The 23543-nt window shown below is 42.9% G+C and overlaps 1 protein-coding gene across 4 annotated transcripts in view; it reads right to left on the bottom strand.

Annotated features, from left to right (window-relative positions):
* ZMAT4 (zinc finger matrin-type 4) overlaps nucleotides 1-23543 on the bottom strand; it is a 416088-nt gene that overhangs the window by 324094 nt on the left and 68451 nt on the right. The window lies entirely within an intron of this gene.

Genomic DNA, 23543 nt, shown 5'->3' with positions numbered 1-23543 from the left:
GCAGTTTTTAGTTTCATTATCTTTTACTGTCTTTTTTAGCCTCTATTTTATTTATTCCCACTCTGATCTTTGATGTTTCCTTCCTTCTACTAAAAGCTTCTGCCCAGCAAAGGAAACTATCAACAAAATAAAAAGGCAATCTATGGAATGGGAAAAATATTTGTAAATCATATAGCTGATAGAGGGTTAATAACCGAAATATATATTAAAAAACTCATGTAACTCAATAACCAAAAAAAGAACAATTTGATTAAAAATAAGCAGAGGAACTACGTAGATATTTTTCCAGAGAAGACACACAAGTGGCCAATGGGTACATGAAAAAGTGTTCCACATCACTAATTATCACGGACATGCAAATAAAAACCGCAGTGAGATATCACCTCATGTCTGTTAGAATGGCCATCACCAAAAGGACAAGAAATGATGTTTTCAACAAGGAGGAAAAGCAGGCACCCTTGTGCACTGTTGGAAAGGTAAACCGGCATAGCCAGAAGGAAAACAGTATAGAGGTTCCTCAAAAAATTTAAAGATAGATCTACCATATGATCTGGCATTTCTGCCTCTGGGCATATATCCCAAGGAAATGAAAACAGGATGTCAACAGGTATCTGCACTCCCATGGCAGTTGCAGCATTATTCACCATAATTCACAATATTCATGTATCACGAGATATGGAACAACCTAAGTGTCCATCAATGGATGAATGGATACAGGAGATGTGATATTTACATACAAAGGACCATTATTCAGTCATGAGAATAAAGGAAATTTGAGACACGTATGGCCTTTGAGGGATTATTATGCTAAGTGAGATAAACCAGACAGAGAAAGAGAAATACTGCATGGTATCACCTATATGTGATATCTATAAACACATGCATATGTACATATATACATAAATACAAAAAAATTTTGAATTTATAGAAACAATAGAAAAGCAATTGCCAGGGGCTGTGGGGTGAGGGGAACAGGGAAAGGCTAGTAAAAAGGTACAAACTTTCAACTAGAAGATGAATAAGGTCTGAGGATCTGATGTAAAACATGGTGACTTGAGTGGATAACACTGTCGGGTATAATGGAAATTTACTAAAAGAGTAGAACTTAAACGTTCTCATCAAAAAAAAAAAAAAGATCAATATGATAAACATATGAGATGCTGGATGTGTTCATCAACGACCTGGGCGAATTCTTTCACAATATATACACATACCAAATCAGCACGATGTACACTTTAAAAACATCATAAATTTGTCAATTACATCACGATAAAGTGGAAATAAATAAATAAATAGACAAATGGCCGGAGGACACAGACTATAGAACATAATTCGAGTAGACCTCACTTTGAACACAGCAATAGTAAAATAGTAATAATAATAGCAATTTTAAACTGGACTACCAAAAAACAGAATATTTGCCTAACAATGAGATTTTTTTCAACTTACAAAGAAATTTAGGCTTTTAAAGTCAGTAGTCCCCTGGTACACTGGAAATGTGACTTTATTTTCAAAGATTTTCTATTGATCCGATTTTCAAGAACACTTGTAGGTACCTATAACTTTTATAATTTGAAAAAAAGGTCATCAGTAGATTTATTAGGAATATTTTTTGGTGCAAAATGATGTATGAAGAATGGAATGTCCATTTCTTCCTGCCCTAGTGTTCCCCCCCTCACCTAGCTAGATTTTTGCACACAAAGTTAGCCAGCTGAAGCGGGCAGGGCTAGTATGCTTTGTCACTGCTGAAATAGGGAGAGTCCAGCCACACAGCTAGTAGAGAAATAGGTTAGTAGCTTCGTTTCACTTAATGATGGGGATTTTTTTCCTCTTGAAGCCCTAGAGTCAAGTATCCATAAGTATCTTTTATTTTTCCAGAAATGTTTGTTTTATCTAATACTGCTCTCCAGAGCTTAAGGGTACACACGCATGTGGCTGCCAGCTGCAACTCTGTTATCACCTGCAGCTCACTGACACCTGCATTTCCATTTATTTTGCCTACTCAAAGTCCCAGATTTTAATCTATTTGCAGGTTGCTTTGACCTGATAGCACAATTAAAGACAAATAGGAAATTTCTGAAATAATCCATCCCCTCCAGCCAGGTGGTTCGGAGAGATAGACATGTTCAGTGGAAGATGGTTTTATTCAATAAATACTACCCCTGGTGTTCCCAGAGCCTCTGTGTCACTCCTTTCCCTCCGCTGGAGGGACCAGAGAGACACAGAACAAGAAGGAGCCTGAGGTCCACACATCCGTCTGCCCTGGGGAGTAGGGCGCCTCAGAGAGGGGCGTGGGAATCCCCAGGTCTCCCCTCTGCACAGACCAGACCTGGAGTCATTCTTTCCCTTCCAACCTTTCCCAAAGTTTGGTCCCTGGATCACCTGTTTCAGAGTCATGGGGAGTTTTTTTTAAAGAAAGGTTTCAGGCTTAATAACAAGAATTGCTAGGAGTTAGTGTTTTCATTGCTCCCCAAGTGCTTAGAAGCCAAGTGGATTTTTGAAAACCCACCTTTATTTTTCCTCTTTTCTAATTGGCTCCTCTCCCCTCCCCTTCTATGATGGCTAACAAGCCCAGACTGAAAGGAAAAGGAAACAGACCTGGAGAGCTATGTCCAGCTTCAGCTGGATTACACTTCAAAATAAGGCAAAACTGGGAAGAGTTGGTCTTGGCCAACCCCTCAGGGACCTGCAAAGAGTAGGCTGAGAAGTGCAGAGCTTGAAAGAGGCCATGTGGGACAGAGATGCTGCCCCGACATCTCCCAGCTCCCAGACTCCATGACCGCCACCTTCCAATCCTCACCATCTCCTCACCGCCCCCTCCCGACTTCCACTCTCTTCTAACCATCGGCAGAACATTCCAGCAGGCATCCAACTGTCCTACTCAAACTCAGTACTTCCAAAGAGAAATCATTATCTTTCTTCCTCGCCTGCCCCCCTTTTCAACGTTCCTGTGTCTGGAACACCAGCATCCTTGCAGACTAACAGCCACAAAACCAAGTGAAGCAAAAATACTGGGAAATACTCACCAAAAAATTGAAATGAGGATGATAAATATATTTAAGGAGTTGAGAAGAAGATACTACCCATATAAAACAAAAACGTGAAATCATAACAAATAAAAAGCTGAAATATCAGGTAGTGGGATTACACAGCGTGAACACGGGAGACCTATTGGTTTAACAGATGAAAATCCATCCGTGTAATACACCGCATTCATGAATGTTCAACCAAGAGAATGTGCTATTTCTATAAGTGAAAAACAATCAAATATTGGATATTTCATATGGTTCAACTTTTTTGGATAATCAGAAAAATATATACCTTATTTTTTTTTAATAAAAATGTACGTTCAAACCAAAACCCAGGCAGAGACGTTTATAGAAGACTTATCCATAACTGTCAGGACTTGGAAGCAACCAAGATGCCACTGAGGCAGTGAATGGATAAATAAATGGTGGAACATAAGAGACAATGTAATATTATTCAGTGCCAAAAAGAAATGAGCTATCAAACCATGACAAAATATGGAAGAAACTTAAATGCATATTATTAGGTGAAAGAAGTCCATCTATAAAGGATATAGACGGTATGATTCCAACTCTATGACATTCTGGAGAAGGTAAAACTATAGAATTAATAAAAAGATCAGCGGTTGCCAGGGTTACAGAGGGGGAGGGATGAACGGACAGAGCACAGAGGATTTTTAGGACAGTGAAACTACTCTGTATGGCATAATAATGATGATGGATAGATATCATTATGCATTTGTCCAAACCCATCAAACGTACAACACCAAGAATGAATGAACCCACAGGTAAACGATGGACTCTGGGTGATGGTGGTGCTTTGTCAGTGTAGCGCATCAGTTGTAACAAATGTACTGTCTGGTGGGGGATGATGATAATGGGGGAGGCTGCGCCTGGGTGGGGGAGGGTGTATATGAAATCTCTGTACCTCCCTCTCAATTTCCCTGTGAACCCAAAATGCTCTAAACAACAGTCTACTCAATCTTTAAAATATAATGTAGATGCCAAAACACTTACGTAAAATTAACAAACCAAATACAATGTTTTTTTTAAGGAATGTATCACGATCAATAATGGATTATCTAAAGAGCAAGCATGGTACAACATTAAAAAAAAAATCAATGTTATTTACATTAATAGACTAAAGGAAGAAAAAAGTCAGTATCTCAGCCAATACAGAAAAATCGTATGATCAAATCCAGCACCTAATGACACTTCAAAAAAAAAAACCTGGTCAACTAGGGAAAGACAGGAATATTCTTACCTCCATAGAGGTTATATGAAAAAATCTACAGCAACCATACACTTAATGGAGAAATGTTAGTTCTATTTTTTTGAAGACTAGTAACAAGAAGAAAATGAATAGGACTGACATCACTTATATGTGGAATCTTAAAAAAAAAAAGCCACAAATGTACTTATTTACAAAACACAAACAGATTCATAGACATAGAAAATAAACTTATGGTTTCCTGGGGGAAAGGGGCTGGGAAGGGGTAAATTGGGAGTTCAAGATTTGCAGATGCTAACTACTATATATAAAATAAACAACAAGGTCCTACTGTAGAGCACAGGGAACTCTATTCAATATCTTGTAGTAATATCTAACAAAAAAGAATATGAAAAGGAATCTATGTGTGTACATGTATGACTGAATCATGAAGCTGTACAGCAGAAACTGACACATTGTAACTGACTATACTTCAATTGAAAGAAAGAAAGAAAGAAAGAAGGAAGGAAGGAAGGAAAAGGAGGGAAAGGGAAGGGAAGGGAAAGGAAGAGGAGAGGAGAGGAGAGGAAAGAAGAGAAATATGAGCACCATCACTCTTGCTGCTAAACGTAATACTGGAGTTCCTCATTAACACCGTAAAGAATGAAAAAGAGATCCAAGCAAAGAAAGGGAGGAGCTGAAGCTCACTGTTTGCAAATAATAATAATAATAAAGTATCTTGGAAAACTGACAGAATCAAGAGACAGATCAGAATCATTAGAACTCGTAGGAGAGTTCAGTCAGCCTGATGCATGCGGAGATGCCCGGTCCAGATCCCTTTCCATGGAGAATGTGCACCTCCTGCCACAGGCAGTACTGTCCTCAGCCGGGCTTCAGCTGTCAACCCTTCCGGGAACCTCCAAGGCCAGGTCCTCCCAGGGGGTGGGGATGAAAGAACTCAAGTCAGTACTCAAGTCAGGAGAGCACCTTGCGTACACCAACTTCGGGAATGCTCTTTGAACTCTTTGAGTGTGATTAGCTCATCCTGGCTCCACACCTGGTAGGTTGTGTACTAGTTACAACTAGCAGATGACATAGACCCGGTGCTCCTCCCACTCCAGGAGCTGAAGTCTTAACTACAATGTCATCCCACAGGATGACGTCCCGTTACCATCCTAAGATCACAAAATGCGTATTCCTGCTTCTGTGTATTTGTTGATTCTCTTCCCAATTCCTGGGATACACAAAAGCTTCCCATCACCCACTGGAATGCAATAGCCCTTCTATGTCTCTTCCAAGAGTGACCCCTCTCTGAGTCTTCCCCGGTTACTCCAGAAACTAATTTCATTCTATTCTAACCTCTCAAAGCTTTCATTATCTTTATGGTATATTTTAGCCTCTTTATTAGTTTCATTTAAGCAATTCATAAAATACTGCCCAGCATATGTAGTAAGCCCCTGGTATATCTCATACAGCTCCAAACCACATCCACTTTGGCAAAGGGCAGTGCGTGAATCTTCCACATTCTTACTGAGCAGGATGTACAGTAGGTGTCCAAATAAAAAAAAAAAGTCTCTTGATTTGAATTCACTACTTATAGTCCTCGAATTAGTCTTACTATCTCGAAACGGAAGCTAAAGCAAAGGAAACAGAACTGACTGTCAAACTCACTTCTGCTTGTCTTCCTCAAACACATGGTCAGTATTCTATAATTTCTTCCCAACCCTCATCCTTGACAATCTAATTTTGATTCAGAATCTCTTCTCGAAAGTCAGCCCACCAATAAATATGCACATATAAAGTTAGCCCAAGATTACTGAGAAGTGTTTAACCAGGGTAATCATGCATTCAGGCTGGACACTTGCTCATCCGAGGAACATAATGACATCTTCATTCCAACATTACTGGGCACCAGTGATTACACAGCTCCACGCACAGCCCTTTCCCTCCGCCACCTGCTCTTAACCAGATTTCAAATAAGCCTGCCCTACTTTTTTTTCACCTGCTGACTGATTTGCTGTTTCATATAAATGGACTAAAATTTTGAAAACTGATGAATAAGGCTGGAAAAATTATGACTATTATTTTATTTGGAAAAAAAAAAAAAAAGGAGAGAGGGTTTAGCTGTCTCCAGCTCCTTGACAACCCACTGCAGTTGTTTCTGGCTTCACATCACACAACACAGCAGCCAAGGGGGTGGGGAGTGGGGAGGGGGGGGAGGCTCTGCTGGTTCCTTTCTTCTTTGCTGAATTAGGAATCCAGCAGAAATTAGTGCCTTCAACACAACCATCTGTTCTCCTCCACGCAGTCCTTTCTTCTGGACTCCAACAACGGCTGATATGTGGATGCAAAGTCACATTTCACTCCAATTCCTGGTATTTCAAATCTCATTGCTCTCAGCTGAGAGGGAATTTACGAAAGCGGGCCAAGGTGGGGAAGGAAATTAACTAATGTTGGTGCCCTCTTCATTTTCTGGTTTTCTTCTACTGCATTAAACCAATGCTACAAAAAAAAAAAAAAATTCCTGTGCTATTTCAGCTAAGAGGGGAGTTATATGGATGATGGCAAGTAAACAGTATGGACAATTAAATGGCAATCATTCATTCACTCATTCATTTTTCAGTCTCTTGATGAGTGTATTATGTGCAGATAAGGGTCAAAAACCACCACCACAAGTCATCCAGCATGTGGATTATTTTGGTTGAGTTATTGCTACAGAAAGAGATGCTACTGAAAGGAAGAACAGCCAACATCCACCTTCTAGTTATTCTCTTATGGAATCTCAACGTCACCTTCCTTTATCTTCCACATTCAGTCCTTTGCCTCCCAACTTATGGGCCAGAATTCACTCAGCTACCTTTCTTCAGCCTGACATTTCTCGATCTTCTTTTGGCTTTTATAGGGCTAAGAGTGCGCCCCTTCCTCAAGAGTCTGGGCCCTGAAACAGATGTACACAAACACCGGGTGTGCTAACAGAAGAAAACTGGAGTTGCATTCCACCAAAGGCTATTCCGGGTCCAAAGACAAGTAGGCAGAATGTAATTTTGAAATCTGTTACAAAGATTAAAACAGAACAGAAAGCTAGATTCTGAGTATAAAGATAGATTGACTTTCCAAAACTGGGTTCACAGGAGAAGTTGTTTAAAGGCTAGTGGAGGAACATACATTAACTTCGAGATGCTGACCAACTTATGGTCCCTTAACTCTAAAATGCGAAAGTAGAACATGACAATTTTTAATGTCCCAATCGATGTTAACATTCTGTGATTCATGATATAGACACTTTGAAAATGCCATTGCAAATTGAGAGCACTAAATGCTTCCATTAGAACAGAAGAAAGGTCTCAAATCAATGACTTCAGCTTCTACCTTATAAAACTAGAAAAAGGAGAGTAAATTAATCCTAATGAAAATGAAAAATAAGGGAAGAACAAATATTAAAGTAGAAATCAAGAAAGGAAACAGGAAAAAATAAAGAAAAATCAATGAAAGCAAAAACTGGTTCTTTGAGAAGATAATTCAAATTGACAGGCTTCTAGTCGAACTGATCAGCCAAAAACAAAAACATAAAAGACACAAATCACCAAGATCAAGAATGAGAGAGCTAACAGATTCTACAGATAGTAAAATAACAATGAGAATATTATGAACAACTTTATGCCAATTAATTCTACAACTTAGATGCAACGGGAAAAAAATTCCTTGAAAAACACAAACAACCAAAGCTCATTCAAGAAGAAATAACTCAAATAGCATATCTAGTAAAGAAGTTGAAGTGGTTGCTTAAAACCTTCCATAAAAGAAACATCACACTCAGATGGTTTCACTGGGAAAGTCTACCAAACATTTAGGGAAGAAGTAACATCCAGTGTACACAAACTCTTCCAGAAATAGAAGAGGAAGAAGTATTTCCCAACTCATTCTATGAAGGTAACATTCTGACACCAAAAACAAAGATATTACAAGGAAAGAAAACTACAGACTAGTATTCCTCATGAACACAGATCTAAGAATTCTTAATAAATTTTCAGCAGATGAAACCCAACAATGTATATAATGCATCATGACCAAGTGAGATTTACCCCAGTAATGTAAAGTAGGTTTAGTATTTGAAAATCAGTCAGTGCAATTAACCATACCTACTAATAAAAAAAAGGGGGAGACAAAAGGAAGGAAAAGAAGAAATGTGAATATCACAATATGCAGAAAATGCATTTGAGAAAAATCCAGCAAAAATTCATAACAAAAACTGTCAGCAAACTAGGAATCAAAGGAATTTCCTCAACTTGATAAAAGGCATCATAAAAATCCTAAAGCTAACATCATACTTCATGGTGGAAACCTGAATATTTTCCCCAAGATGAATTAGGCAAAGATGTCCACTCTCACTTCTTCTATGAGATATTTTATTAGAGATTCTAGCCAGTGCAATAAAGCAAGAAAAAGAAAGAAAACGCATCCAGATTGTAAAGTGAAAGACTAAATATACAAATGGATAATGATGAAACCATGTATCAATATAGAACTCTGACCCATAGCTGTAGAAACCAGCCCTGGAAGTCAAACTATCTTCTGCCACAAAGAGTCCAGAAAACCAAACTACTATTTGTAGCAACAATCCAAGAAGCCAATCAGTAACGCCTGTAGCAACAGCCCCCAAACTACCGGAACATGATTAATAACTGAAGTTTCCCTAATTTTTCCCCTTTTTCCAACTTAGGACCCACTGGAGAAAGACAGATAGATAGCTCAAACCAATCACACTGTCAACTCACCTATAGTTTCCCAATTGCTAAGAGCCTCCAATCAGGGCATGTCTGAATCCCTACCTTTTTCCATCTATAAAGCCTTCTCACTTCTCTGCCTGTCTTTGAGTTTCCGCCAAACACAAGTGACAGCAACTGACTTCCTTACTATAGCGAGCTCTGAATAAATAGCCTTTGCTTGTTCTCATTTGAGTGGTCTTCATTTATTTCTACAAAACAAATAAACCTGTTTTTATTCACAGACAATATGATTTACGTGTAGAAAACACTACAGAATCTTTTTAAAAGCACCTAGAACTAGTCACTGTGTTAATAATGTTTCAGGATTCAAGACTGATTATTAAAAAATTAATTGTGCATGTACTAGCAACAATCAAAAATTGATTTTTTAATTCACGATTTATAATAGATCAAAAATATGAAATACTTAGGGATAAAGCTGACAAATTATATGCAAGACCTATACACTAAAAACTATGATACACTGTTGGGAGAAAAATTTTTAAATTAAGTCAATGAAAAGACATACTGTATTCATGGATTACAAGACTCAACACTGTTAAGATGTCAATTGCCCTCTAAGTTATTTATAGATTCAATGCAATTCCAATTGTAAAATTCTGTGTAGGCTTTTTTTTTTTCTGTATGACTTGATGAACTGATTATAAAATGCATATGAATATGCAGTGTACTTAGAATAATCAAAACAACTTTGAAAACAAAGAACAGATTTAGAAGACTTAATGCTATCTGATCAAGACTTATTATAAAGCTACAGTTATCAAGAGAGTGTGGGTTTGGCATTGACATAGAAAAACAGATCAATGGGACAGAAAAAAGCGGACAGACATAGACTCACACATACATGGTCAACTGAGTGGAGGAAAAATAACTCCAAGGTCCATTGCCAGGTACACAGATAAACAAATTGTAATATATCCATACAACAGAACACTACTTAGTAATTTAAAAGTCTAAATCGATCCATGGAACAATATGTATGAATCTGAAATGAAAGAAGCCAGATAAAAAATTATATACTATTTGATTCCATTTATATAAAATATCAAAAAATATGAACTAATGAATCACGTCAGAGCAGATCAGTTGTTTTCTGATGCAACTGAGGGTGGGGACAGTCAGGAGGGAGGAATTGTAAAGGGACACAGGAAATTTTGTGGATGGATAGATACGTTCTCTATCTTAATTATGATGATGGTTCCATAGATGTATACCTATATCAAACCTTATCAAGGTGGACATTCAAGAAATACATCAGTGATACCTGCTGAAAAAAAAATGACTCCCCTGTCAGGCAAGAAATGACACATCTTTACCAGAACTGTCCTCAAGTGACTACTGATAAAAATAGTGTAAGAAATGTCCAGGCTCTTCGTTCATCCATTAAACTAAAATCAATCCACACCACCTTATTAGGGAAAACGAGGTATGTGCTGGAAATACTTTACCCCACCAAATCTACTTTCCTACCCCACCCCCGCTATTCTGTGGGTCCCCAGATGCTGATTGTTATGAACATCTGGCCCTCTGGATTTGAGTGGAGTTCAGCCTGTAGGAGGCACGCAGGCAGGGCTGGCTTCCTGGTTTTGTGTTCTATAATGTGGTGTATTCACAGGAAATTTGAGATCGTTAATTTATAATGGCCAACAGATCAGGAGACAATTGCTTTCAAAAAGATAGCTTACTACTCACAGTTCCCAAGAGGAGAGGGCACACTAGGCCCAGGGGGGCCGCCTAGGGAGCAAGGGAGGTGGGGTCATGAGGGAGAGGGACAGAGGAACCACAGGCAAGAGTTTTACAGGGGTTTCCACGGGAAGGAATGGGTGAGGCGGGGTGAGCAGGCCTAGGATTGGCCTGTTGAACTAATATTAGGGCTCTGAGGCTGGCGGCTGTCCTGAGCAGTCCAGGACCCAGCCCTCGAATGATTCCGCAGGGGTAAACTGGCCCGGGTGCGAGACCCAAAATGAGGAGGGGGTTGGGTGTATGGACTCCGGTTTGGTTGGTTTATATTTGAAGAGTGCGCCCCAGGGGGGAAGACTCCTCCCAAGGTCCAGGAGGGCAGACAGCCAAGGTATGGTGACAGAGCATCTTCTCAGGTTGTCCAGAACAAGGCGTGTCCAGTAAATGCATGGGGGTCAGATACTAAAGCATCGAGTTCCCAGAAGCTAGAAGCATGTTTCACACATTGTGTCATCCCGGCAGTCACATACACCGTGCACTGGGTTTAATATTCTGCTGTCATCATCCAGAAATTCCTAATAGCATTTGAACAAGGTCATTTAAGTCGTGTATGGTCCTGCACGTGAAAGCAGGAGCAAGACAATGGGGTGTGTACTCCCCACCGCCGGCTCCCTCCCTGCTCGGCCAGTGCCCTCCTTTGTTCTTCCACCAAAGATCACGGTTCCCATCGCATGGCCCCTCCCACTGCTCCAGGTCCCCTGGTTCCAAGGTCTGATGTCTCCTAAAGTGATGGATTGCTTCTGTAAACCCCCCATGGAGGTTCACTAGTCCTTGCTGGCTTTCCTAAATGACTTCCACACCTTTGTAAACCATCTTTTAATCAACTCTCTTCGGCCACCTCTCCTGTGGGCCCCTGTGGGCCAGTTTCCAGCCTAGACCCTCCCGGATGCCCTGAGTGGATGGAGACACAGGAGGAGGGGTGGGAAGATGATGTCCAGAGAGCACGGGAGGAAGCTGAGATTCCACAGGTTCCAAAACCACATGATGGAACAAAAGGCAGGGTGGTGTTAACGGCGCTGGGAGCTCCAAAGTAGCTCGGCCTAGGAAAGCCCAGCCTCTCCACAGCAGAGCACACAGTTTGAAAACAGCGGAGCACAGAAACTACACCAAGAGAATAACACGCATTTACAGAAGGATTTCAAAAACACTAGCCCATCTCCTCTGATCCTCCTCACAAGAACCCTGAGGCTCAGAAAGGCTGAGCAATCTGCCAAGGTCACACAGCTCCCTCACTGGGGTTCCTGGCTGAGTCAGGACGCCTTCTGTTTCCATCTCCCCTCTGCTACCTCCAGCCCACTGTGATGCGAGCTCCCGGAGAGGAGGGCCTGGTCTGAATTGTTCACGGAAACTCCAGAGCTCAGAACAAAACCGGAGCACAGAAGCTGTTAATCACACTTGGTGGCTAAAGCTCACTTTTACCCAGGGGCCCTGTCACCAAACTGGGCAGGACGGCCCACGTTTTCTTAGCTTGAAGAATCTACGCTCTACGTTTTATCCTACAGGCAGGGAAGCTTCAGAAGGCCTTGTCTGGAGCCTGGTGCCCACTGGCTAGTTTACCCATCAGGTCATGGAGAGCAATGTTGGTGTAGCTGGGAGGGTCACTGCATGGCTGGGGAGCCACGTCACCCAGGCGAGGGGGGTTGCTTCAAAATTCACTTATTTTACTGCCCAGCCAACCCAAGAAGGGAGCTCACCTCTTCTGGGACTGAGGAGAAAGTTCCAGCTGCGACTAGGTATGGGGGCAAAACAGCTCTAGATAGACCCTGAGGCAAAACGTAGTCTTACCTTAATTCTCTGTTATTTTACCTGTAATAAAAATCCTGTTTCACTTTCAATTTTCTACCCTTTGGTATTTGAGCTATATACGCTGAGCATATGTTGTGTTGACCAGGCAAATCTACCTTTCCGTAAGTGGATAATCCAAAAAACACATCTTGGTTTTTGAAAAAATTGAAAATGTGCATCCACGTGGAAACCTGCACACAGATGCTTATAACAGCTTCATTCATAATTGTCAACATTTGGAAGCAACCAGGATGTCACCAAGATTCACCAAGTAGGTGAATGGGTAAATAAACGGTGGTACATCCAGCAAATGGAACATTATTCAACCATGAAAACAGATGAGGGAACTTAAGGAATTCAGCCATGAAGGAGACAGAAATGCAGATTACTAGGTGAAAGAAGCCAATGTGAAAAGGCCTTAGACTGTGTGACTCCAACTCTATGACATTCTGGAGAAGGTAAAACGAGGGAGATGGTTAAAAAGCTCAGTGGATGCTCGGTGGCTTAGGTGGAGGGAAGGATGAACGTACAGAACACACAGGGGATGTTTAAGGCAGTGAAACTACTCTGGGCTTTACAGTAATGGTGGACACAAAACCGACAGGGTGTGTAACACAGACAATGAACCCTAATGTAAACCATGAACTTTGGGTGATACTCTGTCATCGCAGGTTCATTGACTATAATCAACACACCACACCAGTGCAGGACGTTAACAAGAGGAGAAACATGAGATGAGGGAGAATATAGGAACTCTCTGTACTTTCTGCTCAATTTGGGGGGTAAATCAAAAACTGCTCTAAAAAATTATGTCAATTAATTAAAAACAAAAAACAAACCACCTTGCCTTTCATGGCCAAATGCAGACACTAAAGGACAGACGAGATCAGGGAGAGACAGCCTGAGGCGGGCTGTGTGCACTTGGAGGCGAGGAGGAGGAGCGGCGGCCCTCAGTGTCTGCAGAAGGCGCCCTGAAGGAGCTCAGACAAGTCCCAAAGACACGCTCCATCGACTTTCCATTCTGCCTAAGACTGACCTCCCTTTCTTAATAGCGTAACTTCACGGCAGCCTGGAAATCCCTTTGCCAATTTGCTATTTCCTTTCAAGCATCACAAATTTTCCATTTGGGGGTGTTTCTGAAGCTCCGGTGACACTTCATCTAACCTCCAAGTCATGCCAGAAAGTCCAAACTTGCAAACATTTCCAAGTAAAATGAGTAGCTGGTGACAAGCAGTGTCCCCGGTGTTTTCAAAGCTGCAGGTCTGCGAGGACACAGACCACTTCGTTTTATCTGGGTCATTTTTCTGGCCCTGAGGTTTCTCAAGGTTGAGGGGTCCCTGGACAGGTGACATCTGTAATTACAATCCACCTGGATTCCTCCTGTCACCTTCTTTAGGAAAAGCGTGACAGACATGCCCCTCCCTTTGCGATCTCAGAAGAAGCACATATCTGTGTATTTTCTGCCCCAGATCTGTACCATGCCTCAAGGACTTCCATCCACGGAAAACAAAACATGTTCATGTCTCCCCATTCCTTTGTATTCTTGTTCAGTTGAACAGAATGCCCACTTCCACTAAAGAAACGTTCCCTTGGAGTTAGTTATCTGGGGGCTGATTCAGGAGAGGTCAAAAGGCCATTCTTATTTTTAACCTTTAACAGGATTTTCTGAACGGAAACATAAATATGATTAAATAAAAGCCATTGATCTGTTCATACAGGTGTGTAACACGACACAGGACTCGGAGAAGGAAGCTCACCAGCTTGATCAAGAAGAAATCAGGCTACATTAAGGAAGGAGCTGTCTTCCAGACCTGGATGCGAAATTGCTCGTCTGCAGCAAGAGCTGAAGGGAGGCACTGGGATCTGCCTGGACTCAGGAAGGCAGGGATGTTTTTATTCAACACGCCCTAGAATAGGACCCACCTCCACCGTGGATATGAACTCAAACCTGGGGCCCCTGGAAAGGAAATACACACACTCTGGTGCGTTTCAGAGTATTTCACCAGCTCAGTGAGCCAGGTACTCTCTGCAGGGATCAATAGCCTGCTTTCTACAGCAGGCTTCTTCTTGATGACTGTGCTTGGGCTTTGACTGCCTCATAATTGATTAACTGAGGGGTGGGAAAGAGACCACTAGGGAAGAAGCCAGGATGCCAGGATGTGCCGTTTGGACCAGGAAGCCACAGGGAGGCACAGCAAGACATGCACTGTCCCCGGTCCCTCTGACCCTCCCTTTCCTGTGGACACAGGTGTCACCAGCCCAGGTATGTCCCTCCCCTACAGGCTCTGTTCTCGCTCCTCAGGTCTGTCTCAGCTGGGGTCCCAGGTGGACGGCTGACATCACAGACGTGGTGGGCTCTAGCGTGACAATGATTACTTTAACGGGAGAACAAGAACTTGCAAGATGGAGCAGGGGAAGATTAGGTGATGGTGGCAAACGGAACTTCATCATCCTGACAGCAGAGGAGGAGAGAAGCCCGTAGAAGCTCAGAAGAGGGAGAGTAACAGACGCAGAAATGCTTCATGTCGGCTTGGAAACCCAGACAAAGTCATCAGGAGTCCTAGGTGCTTCTATTTCCAAATCCACTCATTGAGGGGTCCTGCCATGATCGTCACCCCTCCCCAGACCCTGTCCAGTCACACACCTACTCTGGACTTGACACTTGCCTTGCAGTCCCTAACCTTGGGCCATATTTACAGCCATGCATCACAACGCCAGACCTGAGGGCAGACCTTTTGGGCAGCCATGGCCAATGGTGTGACTGTCCCTGCACTGCACTCCTGCGAAGAGGCTCTTCTGCACCTGAATCCTAAAGACACAAACAGAAACCCCACTGCATCATCCCATCAGGCATTCTCAAGGTGCAAGTTACCCTTATGACATATCGTGATTGCCAGACAGCTCCTTAGTGCAATTTCTAGCCAACACAGTTAACTCTAGAATTTACAGTTCCAGAGATGCGATTCAGAGCCCTGGCTGTCGCTAGGCTGAAGGCAGAATTTAATGCCCCACCTGCTTCCTTCCTGGAGGTTTCCTTTTTTGCTTTCACTGGCCACACTGATACATCAGTTGGGAAACTGTTCTCATCAGTGGAGTGCAGTATTGATTTAAAGGGCTGAGACTCTGAGACTCAGGGTATGAACTTTCTCTGTATTTATTTGATACAATCCATTGCATTAATGTTGGAGGATAAAAATCTCCCCATACTTTATAATGAACATTCTCTGTTCTGCAAATTGCAAACTGATGGCAATCTGGAGCATCCAAAGTGGTGCTTTATATTCCATTCACCATCACGACAAGTATCTTAGGGTTTATTCAAGACTCTGCTGACACCCGTTCTCATCCCTTCTTATTTCAAAATGGACCTGAGAAGCAAAAGAAGTACTTAAAAATATGGCCACGACTTTTGAGTTTTCTGTTTTCTTTTTCTCTCCTTTCTTTTCACTCCAAATCTTAAATCACAACTTACTGTATGAGGAGATGGAGAGGTTTCTGCTGAGATCCGTCTCCCCCGGAAACACCTCCCTCTCTCTGCCCGGCAGGGATGGGCACGGTTATAAAGACAGGGTAAGTTTCCACATCATGTTTAGCTTGCCTTGAAAGTGGGGTCGGGGCAGACAGCACACACCTGCCGTGGGTCGCACACCTGCCGTGGAGCGCCTACCTGTGGAGGTTCCAGGATCCGCCGCCGCAGAGAGAGGAATGTCAACCCCACTCTGCCTGTCCTGTCCAAATCTTACCCCAGCCTCCATCCTCCACCACCTTTTCCCTTAAGGGGAGCGGTCTGTGCGTGATTGGCTCAGATCGGCGCTGAAAGGAAAACAAGCGCACTGATACTCCTTCTCTGGATGTTTCTTTGTGTGCCGTTTAGCTCAGGAGAAGGTAAAGAGCAAGTGCTTAAATCAGCAATTCACAGAGCAATTCACAACGCTGTCCACTCACCACCACCCTTGAAATCCACCCGGCCCTTTATCACTGTCTTGGTGGTATTTAGGGAAAAAGAGAAAGAGGAAGAAAACTTTCAAAACTGCAGACCTACAGTTTGCCTGCAATGCGCTAATGAGAATGATGTCTCCTGCCCTCCCGGGGCCACCCCACACCGCTGCTGCCGTGATGGGAGGTGAAGGCGCCTGGGTCTGCATGCCTGAAGCATTTTTCACGGTATTTCTTTTTGCTTCTTCATTAAACCCAGTCTGGAATGCTTTCCCATCTCACTTAAAGGTCATCCTTGTTTTTCCTCTTCCTTTTGGGCATCGGGGAAGCTGCATGAATTTCTAGGCCAAATAGCCACCTGCTGTGCTCGGACAGCTCATCACCCCCCGGGCAGGATTCACATCGCACCCAGCCTTCCAGCCCGTGGGTTGCCCCTCTTCTCTGGATTTGGCCAGTTCCCTGTTTTCCACCTCCGGGTTCACTCTGCTCACTCTAAGCTCCAGCAAAGCCAGCCACTTGGGTGCTGTGTGGCATCAGCCTGGGGTCTCTTATTTCCTACATCTAACTGCTGAAACCTTCAACGCCCACTCACCTCTCCTCTGTGAACCCCACCCCGGGATCCACCACACCCCACCTGCATCCCACCCATCAAAACACAGCACAGCACCTGTCTGGGTGTCAGGATGGGTCTGAGCCAACCCTTGGGGCCACCTCATGTGTATGACAACTGTGAACACACTCAGCCCTGCCCTCCAGTCCCTGAGGCGGCACCATCCATCCTTGTGTTTGGGGGCCCCAGTCAGTGCCTGGCACGTTCTAACAGCACATGCATGCTTGTTGAATTGCAGAGAACATAACTGAACTCACCTGACTTTGCTCAGACAGAAGGGAAGGGAGGTGACAGGACCCAGGAAGACGGTATTTGAGGAATTTCCTAAATAACACAGTCCAGGTTATTACAGCTGAGCAATTTACCTAACTTCCCCGAACTGCAGTTTCCTCAAAGGACAAGTGCAAAATGGAGATATCTACCACTCGAGGGTCCTTAAGGTCCTTAATGGTACGAGATGATGCCAATAAAGACTGGCCCAGAGCCTGGTCCCCGGTGAATGGAGGCATTGCTCTGAATAAGAGCCCATCTGGCTCCTGGCCCGCCATTCCACACGCTTCGCCTGCAACATCCCCCATGGTGAGATGGGTCTATTAGCAGCGACACTGCAACAGGCAGCCTCTGGATACGGGGCAAGACCCTGAAGTCCAGGCCAAAGCCCTGCAAAGGATGAGCCTGGTGGGAAATAGTCACGGATGCGAGGGGGGCTGGCAGATCCCTTAGGTGAGCTTCTAAGGGAGAGTGTCAGTGGTCCAAGCCTTTCCGCGTCTCCCAGGTCTTTTCTGCCCCTCTCAGCTTCAGAGCAAGGAGCAAGAGGGTTCAGTTCCACCAAACCACCGCAAGGGGCGCTCTACGCCAGGCTGAGGGATGATCTGCCCTTCACCCATTTCCCCGCCTCCTCTGAGTCTGTGCAAGTCTTCAAAGAACTTTAAATCCAAGCGTAGACCAGGGCAGCTCGGCTCAGACACCAGATCTGCAAGTGAATGAATGCCCCCCACACTGCTCAGAAAGAGCTTCCTACTGTTCCCTCCGCCTGCCCTGGCAAATATTCATCAAGGCCCACGGCGGATGTGTTCTTGCCAACGTGCATGCCTGGGCTCCAAGGTCCCGGGACACGGCTGTAAATGCCTGACAACCCGCAGTGGGCAGGACTTCTAATTTCTCCAGCCCTGTTGCAAACTATCTGAAAAAAAGACTTTGCTGAAAAGCAGAAAACAACACTTAGAAACCAATAAACATCTCTTCTCCCTGACGGATTCCACCTTGAAGAGCTGCCTTGAGTTTCCATACGCTGCATAAATCCTCCCTGCTTTAGAGCCACAGAGGTCCCGGCTGATGCTCCTTGCCGTCCCAATCACCCCGACTTCCCTTGGCTCTGACAGGAAAACTTCACCAACAAAGTAGATAATTCCTCCTTGCTCTCCCCAAGCAGCACTCGGCTGAGATTAATTTTCCCTTACCTTTACTGCTGCTGCCACTTTTCTTAATACTATTTCCGAGGGCTTTGTCCCCGGCTGGCAGGGTGTTTTATCACTGGATAAAACAGAGGCCAACATTGGAGGCACTTTTAATGCACAGACCCCCCTCCATCCCCCACCTCCTCCTCGATTCCAGGTTTCTGAGATGTTTCTACCATTTAGGGGGATTTTTTTCAGACCAAAGACTCCTAAATTGGCTCAGTTACCTTTAGCATCTAGTCTAATTTATCTGTTTCTGTGTCTGCCTATTTCTGTCTCTCAGTAGATGATAGATAGATAGATAGACAGATAAATAGATATAGGTAGGCAGACAGACAGAAAACAGATCATCTAAACCTGTTTCTTTTTCTCTTTCTTTCTCTTGTATCAACAGAGACAAATATATATCTCTGACAACAATGGAAAGAGAGAAATGGAAAAAGTCAGACAAGAAAAGATACAAATTTTTTTCTTTATTCCAAATATACAAATCTGTCCCCTTCACCCTTGGAGTTCTCTCCTGAGGGCTCTGAAGGCTCTTCTCAATGGCTTTCAATATGAATACACACACAAAAAAAGGGGCAGCTTTTCAAAAATGTAAAAGAAAGAAAAAGAAAAAAATTTTAAATACCTGGAAAATAGATAAAATCAGCTGTTAAGTCTATCAATCTGGTGATCACACCTAAATCATTGGCTCACCGATTTGGAGCTGACTGGCACAGATGCAATTTAAAAATACTAAGCCCCCAAAAGAATAATCAAATAGTGGGCTCCAATAGGCAATGGTTCTCAAATGTAAGTAAAAGAGGAAATTCTCAAGTGCCCAGAAGAACAAAATTCTTTTTTTGTCCCCCTTAACAGAGGCACTGGGGATTGAACCCAGGACCTCCCCCATGCCAAGCTCTACCACTGAGCTATACCCCTTGCCCCTAGAAGAACAAAATTCTCAAGGATCTGATGACTTCTGTCTGAGAAACAGTCATTTAATTATCTAAAGTCTCATTCCATAAAAGATACATTTTAATTGTTATCACAGAAAAGGGGAATCGTTCGTGTTTATACCAGGTAAAAATGCACGCATTAAAAATAATCGTTCAATTTTTTTTGAAGAGTAAAAGAATGTGCAGAATCTCAAGATTACATCCAGGTACCAGTGTGAGAAACACTAAATGCCTCGCATCTGGACAGTTCAGTCAACAGGGCTGAACAGTCCCTGGAATCTTGAAGCTACAAACCTCAGCCTCCAGGGAAGCAAACCCAGGGCATCCTGCCTGTGTCAGGGTTTTGCTTTGTTTCTTTCTTTTTTTAAAAAATTCAGGGCATTGGAAATGCCTGTGTTTCCTAAAGACGTGGCTAAGTAATTCCTCATGATCACACTCATGACAAATGTCGAAGTACAGAAAAGCAAGGTTTCCTGAAGTGTGACCTTGAACCGTCTTAATTTCCAGAGCTATGTTGCCATAATCAGGTCTTTGTTCTGCCTATTAAGCAACCATTAAGATTTCCCGTTTTAGTATTAAATATATGATATATAACATCTAGTCCACAGAAAAGACAGAGGCAGCTTTTTTTTTTTAATTTTCGCATTTCATTCACTAGAGAACAGGTCAAACTGAATTTCCTTTCTAAACAGGTCACCCTAAATCTCTGTAATGAAAAGCCCGTATCTAAGCTTACTTAATTACTTTACCTAATGCTGCTTCCACCTTTTCATTTGCATGGTTGTCATTTCTGCCCCTGTCTTAACCCCGATCTGAATGAGTCAGGAGCTTTGTCTTTTTCATCGAGGGATCCCCGTAGAGGAGGAAAATAGGATCTATGATGGTGGAGGCATGCAGTGTAGACGTTCAAAAATGAAGTAGGTTGGGAGAAAAAATGCAGGCAAACATCAGGGGTGTCCAACGCCAGACTCCTGACTTAGAAGAAAAGGCTCAGATACAGCAGCAAGTCGGCTGCCTCTCAGCATCCTACACCCCCCAGTTGACCAGAATATATAGAAACATGAATTGGGGTGTCCTGCTGTCCACGGCTGAAGGGACTTGTGCTTTCCAAGATGGGCGTCCCCAGAGGGCAGATAAGACCCTCAGGACTTCTGAAGTCAACCCTAAAAGTCTGAGCGTAAGGAATGGGGATGGACCAGTTACGCCCCTGGTGTTCCCCATCTTCCAGGGACTTGCATCCGGACCATTCGGTCCTCACTGGGACAGCCCTGGACCTCACCGCCCCGCGTGGCTCTTCCCTTTATACAAAACCGAGACAGTGCATCTCTGCCCCGCTCGCATTCCAGCTACCAGATTGCTTCCCCGAGCAAACACATTGTGGTCTCTCAGGTGCTAATGCGGTAAACAACACTTCATATTCCTTCACTCAGAAGACACTTTAAGAAAAATTCTAAATGTCACGGAGACCCAGTGACATTGGATTAGCTTCCAAACTTTGTTTCCACCTCAACAGCACTGGCATATTGATCAGTCCATAAATACCACCCACTGGTGTCTTATCTCAGGCACACCAAGCCATTCCAAAGACATTTGGGTTCTTAACATGCTAGAGCCAAAAGGTACAACGTGGTTTCAGTGCCTTCTGCTCATCCAACATTAGTTATTTCTTCCAAACTCGGTCTCACCCGCTCACCACACACAGTCCCAAAGCCAACTGATGTGATTAATTCTTTGCACAGTGACACAGTCAGATTAAAACAGCTTTTACACGGGGAGAGGCTCCGATCAGACAGCTTTCTTATGTGGATTTGGATATAGGGTACAGGTCAAATCACACCTCTGGGTCGTCATAATTATATAGATTGAAAAGCAGACACAAGGCAACAGCCAATAGGATAGCGGTTAGACGTGTCACTAGCAAAATGAAGAGGACCCGCTCTGATACTGCCTTCTACGAAAAAAAAAAAATTTTTTTTTCTTTAGAGGCAACTGTCATGGGAGCAACTGAAACAATAAAGGTTTCAAGGTTTCAATAAAGAATCTGACAGCACTTTGCAAAGATGCAGTAATGAAAAAGCCGCTTAAGGATGAAATTGGGGGAAAAAAAAAAAACAAGACAGCATATTTGGGCTTTTTATTACAGGATATTTAAGAGACAGCTTGGCAATAAATGTTAACATCTTTCTAACAGTTGGGAATGCAGGTGGATAACGCCGAAAACTCACCTTGACTTACTGACACAGCTGAGTTTTAAGTTGCACGGCTCATCCCAGAGGAAATGCGCCGCGCAGCAAAAAAAAGCGCTCATCCTCAACTTACTGCAGGTAGGTGTGAGCTCCTGTCACAAGGCCACACTGAGCATTTTCCCAGGGGAGGAAGCGAGGGAGCCAGATGAGAAAGAGGGAAGCAAATCCGTAAAGGGAGAGAATAAAAGACAAAAATGTAAAAGAGGAGGCCAGAAAAAAAAAAAAAAAAAAAAAAAACCTTCCATAAAGGTGTTTATCCTGGATATCAATTAATTAAAAAAAAAAAACTGGTATTCATTATGACCCTCTAGGATGAAAGACAGAGGGGGAAAGAAAATAAAACCCTGACCCTTCTCCTCAATACGATTACAATTTAGTTGAGGAAAGATGAAACCTTGACAAAAGAATAGAAACAAATAAATATCATTAAGGACTCAATTTTTTTAATTTTAAAAGAACTAAGTTATGCAACAATTGTATGTGTGCTCCCACGCTCTATGTTTGTTACATTTCTCTGAAATTTTACTGTAACAATTGGTTTAAAATTGAACAAATGGATCGGTAGATATCGCTGCTTTAAGATCAGATGACTTGATGCTGTAAAGATATTAATTCAGTTCACATTCATTCTTCAGTTTGACGTCATTCCAATCAAAATTTCAACTGAGTTTGTACATTTATTCAAGCATTAATATGAACAGCACAATTGTAAGCTGCACAGCTAGTCAAGACAGACCTGCAGCAGAGGAGGAAAGAGATGAAACTTGTCACACTCAGATACTAGGACGTGACCGTAGTAATTAAATAGCATATGGACTGGCCCAGATAAACAGAATCACAGAGCAGAAGAGAAAGGTCTGATTCAGAGTCAAGTACACGTGGGAAATTAACACATGGGAAAGATGACGGCACAAATTATGGAAAAGAATCGATTGTAGATGGTGATAGAAAAAGTGGTTCATGGTCTGGAGGAAAATCAAAGTGGCTTCCTACTTGATACAATATATAAAGGCAGATTCCAAATAGAGTTGAAGACACGAATGTGGGAAAATGAATAGGAGCTGTATTGTGATCAACCAATGGGAAGAACTTCTCAAAGAAACCACAAGGCAAAAAGTTTATTAAATGTGTCGCCCGAAAATGAACACATTTTAACAAATAAAATTAACAAAAGGCATGACAAGCAGACACAATCAGGTGACTGAACAGAAGAAGGTGTGTCCTATGTCTAAATCCAAGAAGGAATATACAAGGAAATCAAAATGAAAAATATAATACCAAGAGAAAAACTGGAGAAGAAAATGAACAGAAATCACCAACAAGAAAAAGGGAAATGAAAGCTAGGAAGCATGAAAGTTGTTCAGACTTTATAATAATTAGAGAAATGCAATTTGAAATGAGAAGATATCACATATCAACTAGATTCGAAAAGAATGAGGAAGCTGATGGAAGCCAGTTATATCGGCAGAGAGGTGGATGTGGGAACCGTCCCGTCCCAACCCGCGCCTGAGCAAGGCTCCGTCCGTGTAAGTGATGACGGGGTTTAGGAGGCACAAGGTCCCCTCGTCTGTAGGTCCGCCTCACATAAATTCCCACACAGGTCCTTTAGGAAACACCGTTAAGGGTGTTTGTCCAGCAATGCTTGTGCTCATAGGGCAGTGGGAGCAATCTAAGCATCCATCCCTGAGGAGGTGGGAAAGTCAAAATACAATGGATGCACATGCTCACTACAAAATGCTGTGCAGCACGCAGAAGCAAGACATAAGGCATGCATGTAGGAACGTGGATGGTTCTTGGATACATTC

The sequence above is a fragment of the Camelus dromedarius genome, chromosome 22, assembly GCF_036321535.1.
Source record: "Camelus dromedarius isolate mCamDro1 chromosome 22, mCamDro1.pat, whole genome shotgun sequence".
Lineage (NCBI taxonomy): Eukaryota > Metazoa > Chordata > Mammalia > Artiodactyla > Camelidae > Camelus > Camelus dromedarius.
This window is presented reverse-complemented; position numbering and strand designations above follow the sequence as displayed.